The sequence below is a fragment of the Balaenoptera physalus genome (assembly GCF_965194825.1).
Source record: "Balaenoptera physalus genome assembly, chromosome: 12".
Classification (NCBI taxonomy): domain Eukaryota; kingdom Metazoa; phylum Chordata; class Mammalia; order Artiodactyla; family Balaenopteridae; genus Balaenoptera; species Balaenoptera physalus.
In genome coordinates this window covers 1,702,701-1,717,159 of record NC_138897.1, presented here as the reverse complement: position 1 = coordinate 1,717,159, position 14,459 = coordinate 1,702,701, and the positions used below count along the sequence as shown (strand labels likewise).

The 14,459-nt window shown below is 42.0% G+C and overlaps 1 long non-coding RNA gene across 1 annotated transcript in view; it reads right to left on the bottom strand.

Annotated features, from left to right (window-relative positions):
* Window positions 1–590: 590 nt before the first annotated feature.
* The window catches only part of LOC309640119, a 14,377-nt gene continuing 508 nt past the window's right edge, over window positions 591–14,459 (bottom strand). The window contains exons 1-2 of the long non-coding RNA XR_014252053.1: window positions 3,241–14,459; window positions 591–1,116 (exon numbers count right to left, since the gene is read on the bottom strand). The exon at window positions 3,241–14,459 is cut by the window's right edge and continues 508 nt beyond it. This is a non-coding gene — a long non-coding RNA (uncharacterized lncRNA). The remainder of the gene's footprint in view (window positions 1,117–3,240) is intronic.

Genomic DNA, 14,459 nt, shown 5'->3' with positions numbered 1-14,459 from the left:
ACTATTAAAATCTTTGAAAATCTGAGGCTAGAAGTGCAGAGCTGAGCTGTGGGCCATCACTGACTTCACAGTGAAAGGAGACCACCCAGTGGATTGAAAAGTGGGTTTTAGTAAACTCTTTTTTTCATTAGCCCAAACATTTTTTAATTGAAGTAGAGTTGATTTTCAATATTATATTAATTTCAGGTATACAGCATAGTGATTCATAGATTATGTTTACAGATTACACTCCATTTAAAAAGCAACAAGAATATATTGTATAGCACAGGGAATTATGGCCCAAGCATTTTTTTTAACTTTTTTAATTTTATACTGGAGTATCGTTGATTAACAATGTCGTGATAGCTTCAGGTACACAGCAAAGTGATTCAGTTATACATATACATGTATCTATTCTTTTTCAAATTCTTTTCACATAATATTGAGCAGAGTTCCCTGTGCTATACAGTAGGTCCTTGTTGGTTATCCATTTCAAATACAGCAGTGTGTACATGTCAATCCCAAACTCCCTACTTATGCCTCCCCCCAACCTTTCCCCCCGTGACCATAAGTTCTTTCTCTAAGTCTGTGAGTCTGTTCCTGTTTTGTAAGTATGTTCGTTTGTATAATTTCTTTTTAGATTCCACTTATAAGTGTCTTGGCCTCAGGTGGTAGTCACAGCTGCAGAGGGAAAAGGAAGTCTTTGCGTGGATCTCCACGTCATCGGCTTCTGCTGATTTCAGTGTTGATTGCTATCGACTCAGAAGGAATAGCCAAAGCGTGAAAATTATTTTCGATACTTAAAAAGGTTTTTAGTTAGTGGACAGGGAGCATTTACTTAAGCCATTTCTTGGCTCTTCTAACCTGTAGCCTCTTAGCATAGGTGTCTCTCCTGGGTTTCAGCCTTAAGCAAAGTGATGCAGCAAATCGGCGCTTGGGTTCTGGCCAGTGCCCATCCCACTGTCACTGGCTTCACCCAGTTTCCTTGGACACTTGTCCAGTCACCGTTAAAGCTCGTGAACATCCTAGAAGAAGCTGGCTTGAGCTTGCTTTATATGGTGTGTAGGTGAGATGAGTATACATCGTCAAGTGTGTTCCTGGTTCTTGCGGTAACTATTCCATAGGGACATATTTAGTCTAAAAAAACAAAAAACAAATAAATAAATAAATACTTTTCCTGCAGTCGTTTCTTGCAGTAATTCTTTTGAAGGATGAGATCAAACATCTCCCCACAAAATACTTACTACAAGAAACAGAATCCTTTTTAAAATAATTTTCTCAGTAAGATTGGTGTTCAGTCATCTAGAAATAGAGTAGGAAGTCAAGAAGAAAGAACCATTTGAAATTTGGAGAGACTCTTTGGGAAGGAAAACCCACGTGGAAACAATAGAGTCGGTTATCCACTGGCAAAGCACTGCAGGATGACAGATCAATAAAGTATGAGATGAGAACAAGGATTTCTCCCAGGAATAAGAGCAAAAGACAGAGAAAATTATAGCTGAAAAGCTGGCTAGACTTAGGAATTTAATGTACATTTAAATAATGGATTTTAAAGGCAAAAGCACTTGAAAATAACTAACAAAATAATTAAAAAGCACATAACTTTCCGTATAGGCTGAAATGTGTCCCCTCCCAAAGTTCATAGGTTGAAAGTCAAACCCCCAGTACCTCAGAATGCAACTGTATTTGGAGATGGGGCATTTAAAGAGGTGATTGATACTGTACAGCCCAGGGAACTCTACTCAATATTCTGTAATAACCTATATGGGAAAAGAATCTGAAAAAGAATGAATATGTGTATACGTATAACTGAATCACTTTGCTGTACACCTGAAACTAACGCACCATTGCAGATCAACTATACTGCAATAATATTTTTTGAAAAATAACATAGAGGTGACTAAGTAAAAACGAGGCTGTTAGGGTAACCCAAATCCAATCCAACTGGTGTCCTTAAAGAACAGGAAATTTGGACCCACAAAAATGCCAGAAGTAGCAGCACACAAAACCATGTGAGGACACAGCAGGGAGGCATATCTGCAGGCCAAGGAGAGAGGCCTCGGGAGAAACCGGCCCTGCTGACACCGCGATCCTGGACTTCTGGCCTCCAGGACCGGGAGAGAATAAACGTCTGCTGTTTAAGCCCTCATCCATGGTGTTTTGTTATGGCAGCCCAGGCAGGCTAATAAACTTTCCTTAGTGAAAAAAAATCATCTTCAATCTGCAAATCAAAAGAGATCACTGAGTTCAAAAAAATGTGATAATACATAGGCCAACACCTAGACATATCCTAACAAAATTTCAGAAATAGCAATACAAATCTTTAGGCAGGAAAAACATTACCTACAAACTAATCTTGTAGTTTTGTCATGCAGTACCAATGCTAGAATTAAAGAAAAACTATCTGTAGGACTTTGAGATAAAGACATTATACATCCAAATTAATAGTCCTTCATGTGGAAGGAAGGAAGGAAAAACAGAGAGAGAGAGAGAGAGAAAGGCATCATGCACAAGCAAATACTCATAAGCTACCTTCCTATATTTCAAAAGTAGATAAAACTAAATAAATTAAAGCCTCAAGAATGGCAAAGTCACAGTATAGCAGAGATAACTGGAAGCAGAGAAGCCACTAAAACAGAGATCAATCCAAACAATTGTCATATAACATGAAATGTAATTAAAACAAAGGTCATTTAAGGAAAAAAGATGCAGTAATTTAAAATGAGTAATTGAATAATATTCTGGCTCTACAATTCTCAATTATGTCAACACAGGCTGATAAGTAAGAAGAACGAGAACTAGAGCTGTTAGGAAGCCGTAAATGAGGAGCTCAGCATGTTAACTCCTTTCGTTTAATTTCATAGGAGGAGCAAATTAAATTCAAATATTTTTAAACATAAAAATTAACACTTGTAGAATAAAAACAGAATATACTTTTCCATTTGCTACACAGAGCTCAGAAGTGCCGACACCGAATGGGTCTGCCTGACTCCAAGTCTGTGTCCTTGGCCCACAGTTGCCAAATTTAACAAATAAAACACAGGACGCCCAGTTACACTGAATCTGAGACAAGCAGTGAACCATTTTTTATTTAGTATGACTGTGTCCCGTGCAGTGTCTGGCATGCTGCATTTTATCTGGCAGCCTGGGCCTGGCCAGCACTTTGTCTCTGGGGAAGGTGAGCCCTAGGAAACGCGTGTACTTCTAAAGGCAGCGTGTCCCCTATAATGTGTGAAAAGAGCCACTCCAGTGGCTTCTCACCCTGAAATTCTTCAGACTCAGATGATGTATCCTCTGAGAGGGGATCAGCTGTCCCAGGTCCCCTGCCCTGGCACCACTAAGGGAGCCTGTGGTCGGCTTTCAAAACAAGGAAAAGAAAGTTTGAAAAAGCGTAAAAATGAATGTCAAAACACAAACGCTAGAGGTTTTTCTCTAAAAGTGCAGATAGTGGCTGCTTCACTTCCAAATGAAAACCCCATGTGGCAGGACTTGGAAACGTTTTTGTTTCCTTATTTTGACACTGAGCTCTGAAATAATACTGTTAACTCTTAATTTTTTTTTTTTTTTTAGGAATTGGCTTTTAACACTAGACAGCTGGAAAATCTAAAAGGTTAGCCTAGATCTGATACATCCACTTCAGATACAAATGCCAAGTTTCCTTCAAAACTTTTCACAGGTCAATGAAGCAATTATCATAGGAACCAAGACTCTGTGATTTACTGAGATGGAGAAGCACACAGAAGTTACGGGACAAGATGGGGTTTTTTTGTATTATTCAAGGAGTTTATACCTAGAAACACCAGAAAGATCCTTAATCCTAACAGCCCAGCTTGCAGGCAGGGTCCCAAGAGCAGCCTGGGCTGCCCAGAACGTTCCTGGTGGTCACGACAGGAGCCAGGACCAGGTGACCCAAGTTCACGGGCGGAGGGGGCAGGGAAGGTGCTTCTCTAAATTGAGTCTGGCTCTACAAAAACAAGTCTGTTCATGTGGAAGCCTTTTCCAAGTTTGATAAACTGTACTGTGAGCTTGTGATTGTTCATTTGAGTGACTGCTAATCTAAAAAGAATTGTTTCGAGAAGATAAAATGCAAGTAAAATAAGGTCAGGTGATGTGAAAGGTGACCATCTATTATTAGTGAGCCGAGCACCGTCTAGCAACAGACAGTGTCTTCCTCGATCTTCTGCAAAGCCAAGCAAAGAATGGTTCTGCTGGAGAGTTTTGCTAAATTAAATATGAGGAGAGGGGGAGATGGCGGGGGCGGGAGACCCATCACAGCAAAGGAATTGGCAGCTCAGTTCAACTGAGGAAATCCTTGAAGGCTTGACAACAAACTACCCCTTTTCAACATCCTTCTTCCTTGTCCTCTCTTTGGCAGTGAAGCTTCTTATTTCTATAATATGGAGTAGAGGAGTTCCAGGGTTTATGTTGGAAAACAAGCATCGTGTTTTCAAGAAGTACCGTCTCCTCTGGGTTCAGGACACTGAGTAACAGATGACTAAGAATTTACCCGTTCAGCTCCTGGGGTTCCTCAGTTCCCTCCAAAGCTGAGCCGCAGAAACCTTGACCAGAGCTGTTGTGTGCAAGGGGCCAGGGAAGCTGGACCGAGGGTGGGCAGGGGAGGCCCTACACACTCCCCGGGGCAACTGGACCGTTGTCAGGGCTAGGACGAGGCCCCGAGTGCAGCTGCTTCTCATCTGAACTCTCTCTGCTGGGGCCGTTCTTTGCACAATTAGGTTCGCGTCGTCGCTCTCTGGATACGAACATATGGCTGTATGTACTCCTCACAATATGTTATAATATTCATTATGCCACCACGCTGTGCCGAGTTAAAACTAAGTGACGTAAATCTGTGAAACACATGTGTTTTTACAAATGTGTTCCTAGCGCCACCTCCATACCTTCATTGGATCATGGGTTCTTGCTGGGAAAGTCTAAACAGTACAGTCTGGGTGACTTGTTCCCTCTGGCTCTTCCCCATCGTGCTGACCAGCAGACTTGGTCAACGACACAGACGTTTCCGGACCGGCGCCCAGGCCAGGCCGGGCTGTGAAGGGCACAGTGGTGGACCCTGAGGCAGGAGCAGGGGCATGAGACAAGGGTGGCCTCGGACTTCTGAGGAAAAAGGAAGAAGTCCTGAACGAAATCATCATCGTTGCTTATTTACAAATGAACCGTGGAAAAATTATTAAAAATGATTTTGTGTCACCAGAGGTATATACTGTTACCATTTTGAGCATTTTGTTGTATAGTCTTCAGATTTTTTTTCTATTTGCATGTAATGTGTAGGAGATAGATGATAAATAGGTAGAGAGATGATTGATAGACACATGGACAGATGCTCAGATATATAGATACACAACCTACACACATACAGAGTGGATATTCTACACCTGACTTGTTTGTTCAGCAACATATGGTGCAGGTATTCCTGTGTCAATAAACACACACTGGCCTCAGTTTTAATAGCTGCACAGTGTTTGTGCCACGGGACACCATAATTTCTTCACACAAATTCCCTATCGGGGGCTATTTAGGATTTTTCTTAAATTCTTACCTGTTGTAAACAATGCTGCATGCTTACAATAGGGCTTTTCTGATTTTGTATTTAGAAACACCTATGTATCAGCCTGATTATTTTCTAAGGATACGTCTCTGGAAGCAGCATCTGAGTGGACACGGCTCTGCAGGCCTGTTACCAACGCGTCCCAGGAAGTGTGTGTGGCTCCCAGCGGGCAAGGGGCAGTGGGAGGAAGGGGCGTGTGTCACAGCACAGCAAACATGGTGCTCCGGGGGCCCTTAATTCCCGCTCGTCCCAGACTGACACTTATGCGGGCCCCAGAAGAGGTCTGCACAAAAGTAGGGGCAAGAATTTCCACGCGGAGGTGACAAACGTGGAGAGAGACACAGTGAACTGAGTGTCTGTAGAAGCTCATCCTCTGAGCTGGGATGGTGCCTGGTACACGTCAGGTTACCTGAACTCGGGGTAAATCACGGTGAGTAACAGGGCCAGGAAGGCCCCAGGGAATGTTCTAGAAGCACAGCAGGAGGCAAGGGACATTTTGAGTAAGTCGGGGCCAACAGACAAGCTAAAGTACTGGCAGATCTTCATTTCATCGTGCTTCTTTACCAAAGCCTGTTCTTTGGGTTTTGGTAAGTCCTGAATAAACAGAATGTAAGGATTACAATACCAGGTGGGAGTTTGAATATGGTTTATTAGAAAAGACATAAGTGGTTTATACAAACAGGGCTTCTCAAAGTCTATTAAACTCTCAGTTTCTCTGTGACTTCATCATCTCCTGATGAGATAATCGTCACTGAGCGAAGCCTGAAGCTGTACTGTTAGCAGTCAGGCCCCCAACCCCGGGCGGGGACCCTGCACCCAGTTTATACCCTCAGCATCGACCAGCCCTGGTCTGACTCTGAGGGTCACGGGCTGTGCTTTCTAGACCACATATTTCCAGACATCTTTCAAAAACTATAGGCAGTTCTTTTCTTTCTCTTCAGAAAGATTTTAGATTTTTTTCTCTCTGCCTCTTGAGGTAGTACCTTAAAGAAATAGCAATCAGAAAGTTGCTAATTGCTTTTTTATTTTATAGTGGCTGCTCCGATTTTATTTTCCTCTGGCAGTAAAGCATTATTAAAAGTTGTTTGATTTGATTTTTTTTGCGTCTAAATGTTTCAACAAATGCGCAGTTAAGAGCTGTTTGCTGTGCTTTCTCTTCTCCCAAAAAGTTCACATTGAAAAAAGTAAAGCCGGCTACTCAGAAAGATTTTTGTGTTTCCACTTTCTTTACAGTAAGACTATAATTTCTGTATCTCAGAGTTGGAGAAGTACTACGATTTTTTGTTACTCTGTGTGTCAGGCTCGAAAGCCGATGCTTAGACAAACTTGACTCATGCTGTCGCCCGGTTGTCCTTGGGGGGACCATGGCGTTAAACTGTCAGATGTGAAAAGTAAAATGGCCTTGGGGCCCTGTGACACACAGAGAACCGGTCCATGTAGGTGTGTCCAGGGCAGCGCCGTGTGATTTCAGGTCACAGAGCCTGTCATAAACCTACAGGGGTGACCTCTGGCCACACTGATTTATGTCGCTTTCATGGAGATCAGCACTACCGATTGTGAAAATGCCATATAAAACACATCGCTGGTTAGTATTATGGGGAAGAGAGGAAACTTTACACCCAGGAGATGAGAATCAAGTTATTAAGAAGAAATTAGAAAGTTCATGTCGTGTCCAGTCATCTGTCTTGGTCTCTCTGCTTGTCTTGATAATTCTGACATCTTCCTCATTCTTCTCTAGATTTTAGGAACTGCTGCTTCTCTGAGTCTCCTCCTAGTTTTGGTTTTTCTCTTTTTTCTCCTGAGTCAGTGTGCCACAATGTCTGTCCCTCTCTGGAGGACAGTGTGACTTGACATCCTTGGAGCTCTGAGTATCTTGGCTGTGGGCACTGCTGAAGGAACCCTCTAGATGTAATTGTTTTAACATCATGAAATGAAGTGATGCACAGCATTGATAGTAAACAGATATCTCTCTGCTTCTGCATAAAAATGAGCACTTAGCACCAGGGTACATGTGCCCCCGTTGTCCACTGTTCCTCCCCCAAATGACAGAGTGAGAGGAAGCATCCACCAGGTCTGAGGAAGTCCAGCCACTGCACCTGCTCTGCTTGTACATTTTCCCGTAACTGGAGATGCAAACTGTCTTGTCAAATCTCAGAATGGAGAGGAAGACAAGTCTTTATGAGTTATTGAAGCAAAAAGGGGAGAAAGCAAGAGAGAGAAGAAGGAGAAGAAGGAGGGAGAGGAGGAGGAGAGGGGGAGGGCAAGGAGGAAGAGGAAGAAGAAAGGGGAGGCGGAGGAGCAGACAGAGAAGAAGAAAGAGACAGAAAGGAGGACGGATGGAGGGAGGGAGGGAACAGAGAAAAATGGTTTAATAAAAATTACCCCTCCTTTTCATATTGACCACTTGCTTAAGAAATAATCGTATTCATCAAAAAATATATTTATGAAATTCAGCCCTTATTTTCTAATTCTCCAATAGCTAAGAGCAATAAATGTGAATCTGTACTTACTAAACTTAGAAAAATGCAGGTATTGCAGGGAAAATAACTGCAACACATTTATGGATAGGAAAAGGTTGATAAAGCCATAGTCTCTACTTTAACAGTCCCTGTTTTTTTATGAAGAGGCTAACGCATCTACGAAAGGAAGAAATCCCAACGCTCATTTGCATGAAGCAAGGAAGCCTGGAGTTTCCCCTATGAGATGATTTTCAAGTGTTATGGAAACTGATAACAGTTGGCTATATCTTCTGAGTTAACGCCTTTCCCTTTCAGGGATCAGCTATAATTCTGTTAATTTCATTCCCAATCCTTTGGGGAGAAAGTTGAACTGGACTGGAAAGTTTGGCTCAATGGTATTTCCAACCTGGTTACTGACCTTGGGCATTAAAGTCAACTCCACGAGGCAGGATGCGAGCTTCTCCTGATCTTCTACACACAAGCAGTTCCCACTGCCGTCAAGAAGGGACATGTAAACGGCAGGAAGTTAAGAAGGAAGGCCCCCTGCATATCGAAGTAAACCAGGTCTGCAATTATGGTTCAGTGAGTTAGACCCAAGGAGATGAAATCACTGTGATGATTTCTGCTCTCCCAAGAGGTCACACAGAAATGAAGACAAGGGGAAGCTAGGATCAGAAAGCCTTCAATAGACTCGCAATCAGTGTGGCGCAGGGGTGGTGGGCAGAACACAGTGGACCCCTGGCCTTTGCAGCAGCCCTGGAGCCCGGTCCCAGCTCTGCCAACGCTAAGGGCTTGGTCTGAAGGCATCTCCCTCCCCACACACACGGGGTCTAACTGCACTCCTAACCTTCATGGAGTCCATTCAAGCTTTACCTCCCAGCCACCACTGGGACCCCCAGCCCTGCCTCCTGCTTATCCCAGCCTTAGTTTGCCTTGGACCCGGGTTTTGCCTCACTGCAGGGTCCTGGTGACTTTCTGTGGCTCTTTCTTCATGGTCCTTGACCACATTTAACCCCTAGATACAAATTCAAAGTCTTCATTTTCCCCACCCCTTAGGCACAAGTCAGATCCACCCCACTTTCCATCCCTGGCTCCGGAAGACCCAGCCCAACCTAGAGCACTGCTGACCCTCTCGACCAGGACTGCCACTCATTCTGAAGGTCATGAACGCACAGGGGGCAGGTATTCTATCCCAGGGAAAGCCAGCATCACCCATCAAGTTCCCCATGTCACTGAGATGTGGGGCTTCTCACTAAGCAGTCACGCACACTTACACCATTTTCCTTATACAAGGCACTGATGCTAAGAGCATATTGGGACTTTCATATCATAGGAAGTCATTGAGGCTCATGGGGAACGCTTCTCTCTAGATTGAATGGCTCTTCTTTCCCATCCTTTTGAGAGGAAGCAAAAGTTCTTCCTCCCCCACCAAATACGTCCTAGCATCCACGCTCTTGGCTCCAACCCCAGAGGGACAATCACTCATGGCCCCACACAATTTCTCTGGAACTCCCTACACCAGCGGCAAGCTGTGTGAGGGGGTACGTAAGTGTCATTACTCTCAGGGAGTTCACAGTCCTGGAGGGACACACGGGGGGGCAGGGGGCACAGTAGAAAGTCCCCCGTGCACCTGGGAAATCGAGGACGGTCCTGGGTAGGGAGTGACTGCACGCCATTTGAAGGGTGGGTTAGAGTTGCTTGGAGAAACGCGAGGAAGCACACGTATAAAGGCATAGAGAGAGAGGTGATCAAGAACGTGTGCTGTGACTCCACAAAGATCCCAAATGTGCTGGCGTGAGAGGTACAGGGGAGAAGGTGGAACAGGCGCCTGGACGGAGGGGGCTGGGACGTTGCATTCTAGGTAAGGACTTTCTGACTTTATCCATTGGGAATAGGGAAGAAGGGGATGCGGAAGAACTGGGAATGAGTCTTAAACCTTGGGTCAATGTCTTGGTGGGTCTGAGTGGGAATGACTGGGGCAGGGAGACCAGTTACTAAGCTGATTCCTTGGTCCATGGATTCTAGTCCTAAAGGGCTTTCTCATCTCCATTAAAGCACATACCCTGTTTCTCCTCTTTGCTTCCTGACAAAAAGTTATCATAGAATATATCCATAGACATTTTTTTTCCAACCTTTTCCTCCCTAAACTCTTGGAATTTTATTTCCAATTTGAACTTCGAAACCGTAGTTTCTGTTGAAACCTAGTACACCATTCTGGTGCTCACTCTACTTGGTGTGGCTGGTGTATTCAGCCGGTCCCCAACCCCTGAGGTCCTGTTGTCCTTTGGACCACACTGCAGAGCACAGACCATCCAAGGCTTCACCAGGAGTGTGGAATTCAGAGGCTTTGGAGTCAGACACACATGGGCTTGTTACTAAACCTCTCGGAAAGTTGGTTTCTTTACTTGTCGGCACTAAGAGGATTACATGAGACCACACACACACACACACACACACACACCCCAAAGCTCCCAGCGAAGACCAGTCATTCGGCACATTGTGGATTCCTTCTCTCCACACTTATCAGGATGAATCACAAAGTAACTGTGTTGATCCTGAGATGCTGCGGTGCCCACCCCCCCCAACCAAGTTTCCACTGATCGTTAGAGAAATAAGAACTATCGGAACAAAAATGTTTAAATGTTGTTTGTTTTTCAAAAACTTGGTGATAATAGATCACATTTTCTGTTTTCAATGTGTATTTAATGTTTTTAATTGAAAAGACTTGACATCTTGTTGAATCTACATCAATCTCTTTTTAAAAATTTTTTATTTTACTTTGTCATTAAATCCAAAAATTTGAGAGGGCAGGTGAGAATGACTAAATTCTCTGATCCACTGTTCTCAAAGTTTCCTTCAGCACCTTTGGAAGCTGGTTTTATTCTTTCAGGAAATTTGAATTATGCCAGAAAGATTGGAGTTCATTTCATTTAAAATTAGAAAGTATTCACAGGTATTTATCATCAGTACTTCCTGTCAATGGTATATTAAAACTGTAAATATACACTTAGAAACTGCGTAGGTATTTGTAGAGATTTACTCAAAATTCTACTTTCAAGCGAACAGAATGAGCCAGAAATCAGTCAACAGCATTTATTGCCTCTCTGAGTCCTCCACTCTGTAAAAAAAAGCGACGTGAGAAAACGATTGGAGAAGGATGGAGAACTGACTTATTGTTTGATGTGTCCTGACACCAGTGCTGCTGTAAGTTCCTTACAGGACTCTTTGCGTGTTTATAACTCCAGTAATATTTTTTAAAGATTTCTCTGTTAGGAACTATTTTAATACATTTTCTTTTATAATGTTCCCAGGAATTAAAAAGAACAACAGACAAGCACGTGGCTGTCACCAATAAGTCTATATTTCACGAAACAATCAGATCGCTGTTCAAATTCCTGAGAACTGAAGTGAGGTCTATAGAACTAATCAGGCTCTTTCCTTCCATGTGTCAAATTTAGCCTTAGGATCTAGTCTGATAGGAAACCTATAAGTCATTTTTGGACCCATGGAGTTGCTGTTTTGTCTCCACCATCTACCTTGCCAAAGGAATTATTTACTGGATGTAAATAGTGCCTAAAGGTGTCATTTGACTACTGTACTGTCAAGCTGAATTATTCATTTCCATTTGTAAGAAACACCAAAAATGCAGTGAACAGATGTTGTTTGCAGGGGACAAAAGAAAGCAGGGAAAATAGTAGGAAAGGTAAGAAGATACTTAACATACTGATGAAGTTGCTATTTTTTTTTTTTTTTTTGCTATTTGTGGGAAATGAAATTCATTTGATTAATCAAAAATTATGGTGAATTATCACACATAATGTAGATAGACAACAATTTTTCAAAGAAATGTAACATCGTAGATGTTAAGTTACATAACTGGTGTAGCACCATAGATATAAAGCTATGTATCACCAGAAATGTGACGCCAGCAAAGTAAATTATTGGCTATAATTTAATCATCTGCTGTTCACTGGTATATGCACATAGAGAATGTCACTGAGGCAAAATTTTCATTGAGGTGTACTTTGGAAAGTGCCAGCTAGGAGAATTCCAGCTGGCAAAACTCCAGCTGGTAACAGAAATATAGCTTTAGAATAGATCCAGCCTAAATAGAACTGGCATCCAAATTAAACTATATTTGGTGCCAAGACTTTTTAAAAAGTCTACTTGGCTATAGACTGGCAAGTGAATTCAAAGCTGTCACCATTGCAGGGTCTGATAACAAATAATGTTTCATGGTAGGATGCAAGATTAGCTCATATGATCATATCAATTAAAGCAGAAAAAGCATCTGACAAAATCCAACACACATTCACGATAAAAACTCTTAGAAAACTAGGACAAGAGGGGAATTTCCTCAACTTAGTAAGGAACAGGAACAAAAAACCCACAGTTAAGACAATTCGTAATGATTTCCCCCTAAGACTGGGAAGAAGGTAAGGATGTCCTCTCTCACCACAGCTGTTCAACATCACAATGGAAGTCCCGGTCAGTGCAATAAGACAAGACAAAGAAATAAAAGGCATGTATTGGGAAGGAAGAAACAAAGTTGTCTTTGCAGATGGCATGCATGTCTATGTAGAAAATCCCAAAGATGCAAAAACAAAGCAAAACTCTTAGAACAAATAAACAAGAATAGCAAGGTAGAAAGCTGCCAGATTAATATGGTAAAGTCGAGTCTGTCACGTAAACAAGCAAAAAGCACTGGAAGTCAGAACACTAAAACACCGTTTATAACAGCACCAAAAAAGCACTCAGGTGCAAATCAAGGTCCACATTGGCAGTGATGGGTCGTGTAAATAGGATCTGATGAGAAGGGAACTTTGCTTTGCTGGTCTTCCTCCCAAAACCCACAACCCCAGTCTAATCATGAGGAAAAACATCAGACAAACTCAAATTGAGGGATATACTACAAAATGCTTGACCACTGTTCTCAAAACTGTCAAGGTCACCAAAAATAAGGACATTCTGAGAAAACGTCACCGCCTCAAGGAGACTAAGGAAACATGATAATTAAATATACTGTGATGTCCTGGATGGGATCCTGCAACTGAAAAGGGACACTAGGTAAAAACTGAGGAAATGTGACTAAAGCATGGACTTTAGTTAATAACCATGTACCGATATCGCCTCATTAGTTGTTACACTAACATATAACACTACCAATTGGGGGAACTCGTGTGGCGTATATGGGAACTCTATGAACTACCTTCACATACACTTTTTTCCATAAATCTAAAATTACTCTAAAACTAAAGTTTACTCAGATATATTATTGAGACTTCTATGTGGAAAGCACTGAAATGGGCATTCATAGAAAAATATGTAAAGAGAGGTTTATGGATGAGAGGAAGATTTGAGATTTTTCTGCTCCGTTAGTTGCTTTTTTATTAAGAGGTAAAATGTAAAAGCAATTTTCATGATAAAACTTCATACTTACCTTTCCTCATTTAAGTAAATACCACTTTTTATATATTTTAGCTAAAGGGCAATAATTATGCTTGGAAACTGAAAATTTCTTACTAGCCTAATATTTAGGTCTTAGAAATTATTAAGGTGACATAAAAGACACAAATTTAACTCAAAGTAAACTTCAGTTTAGACCAATGCACAAACTCAGGAACAACCTCAGGCAAACATATTCAAATTACCTCGAATTTCTGTTCAAAAATAATAAATATTAAAACGCACACTTGAATATTAGAACTTTTCCTGCAAAATTTCTGGCCTTGGGTACTGAGGATAGAGCAGTGTCTGTGCTTACAGATTTGGTCTTTTCTTATTGAGAAACTCTCTCTGACAAAAGAAAGTAGAAGTTCTATTCTTTTCTTTGTTCTATTAACAGTGTTTTAAGTGTACAACGTAGTGAAAGGTCGAGAAAATACAATTTGAGAGCAGGTTGTGGGTATTCTCCAGAAATGTCGTCCCTGTGAATTCTTTTGAATAAATAAAATGTATCTTATATAAGCTACTCCACCTTTTCTATGAGATGTAGTTAAAATGTATAATTGTCTTGGTATAAACGGTTCCTTTCTAAATTATTACTATTTAAATGGGGCCCTGTTTTGCACTGTTCCCATCATATTGAAAAAGAATATGAGTTCAGGTGAGTTCCTGCTGTTAAGAATGCAACTGGACATAATAGGGACTAATTACTTCCATTTTCTCTCTTTAAAAAAAAGGCAAAAGGACGGTTTCAGAGAAGAAATCAAAGGGTTTTTATTGTGTCGTATTGAGCATGGAGCGTTGCATCCTTCTATGGACCGAAACGGTGCCCCTGGGCCCTGAGTCAGTCGGGTTTCCAGGCCCTGGATAGCTGCTGCATGTGTGGAAAGGAAGGCTCCAGAAGGCTCGCCAGGTAGCAGATACCTGAGTCACCAAGCAAGTGGGGATCAGATCCTCTCCCGTTCACTGTGACAGCACAGACGTCACGTCCTCTGAGTTCTATTCTAGAACAG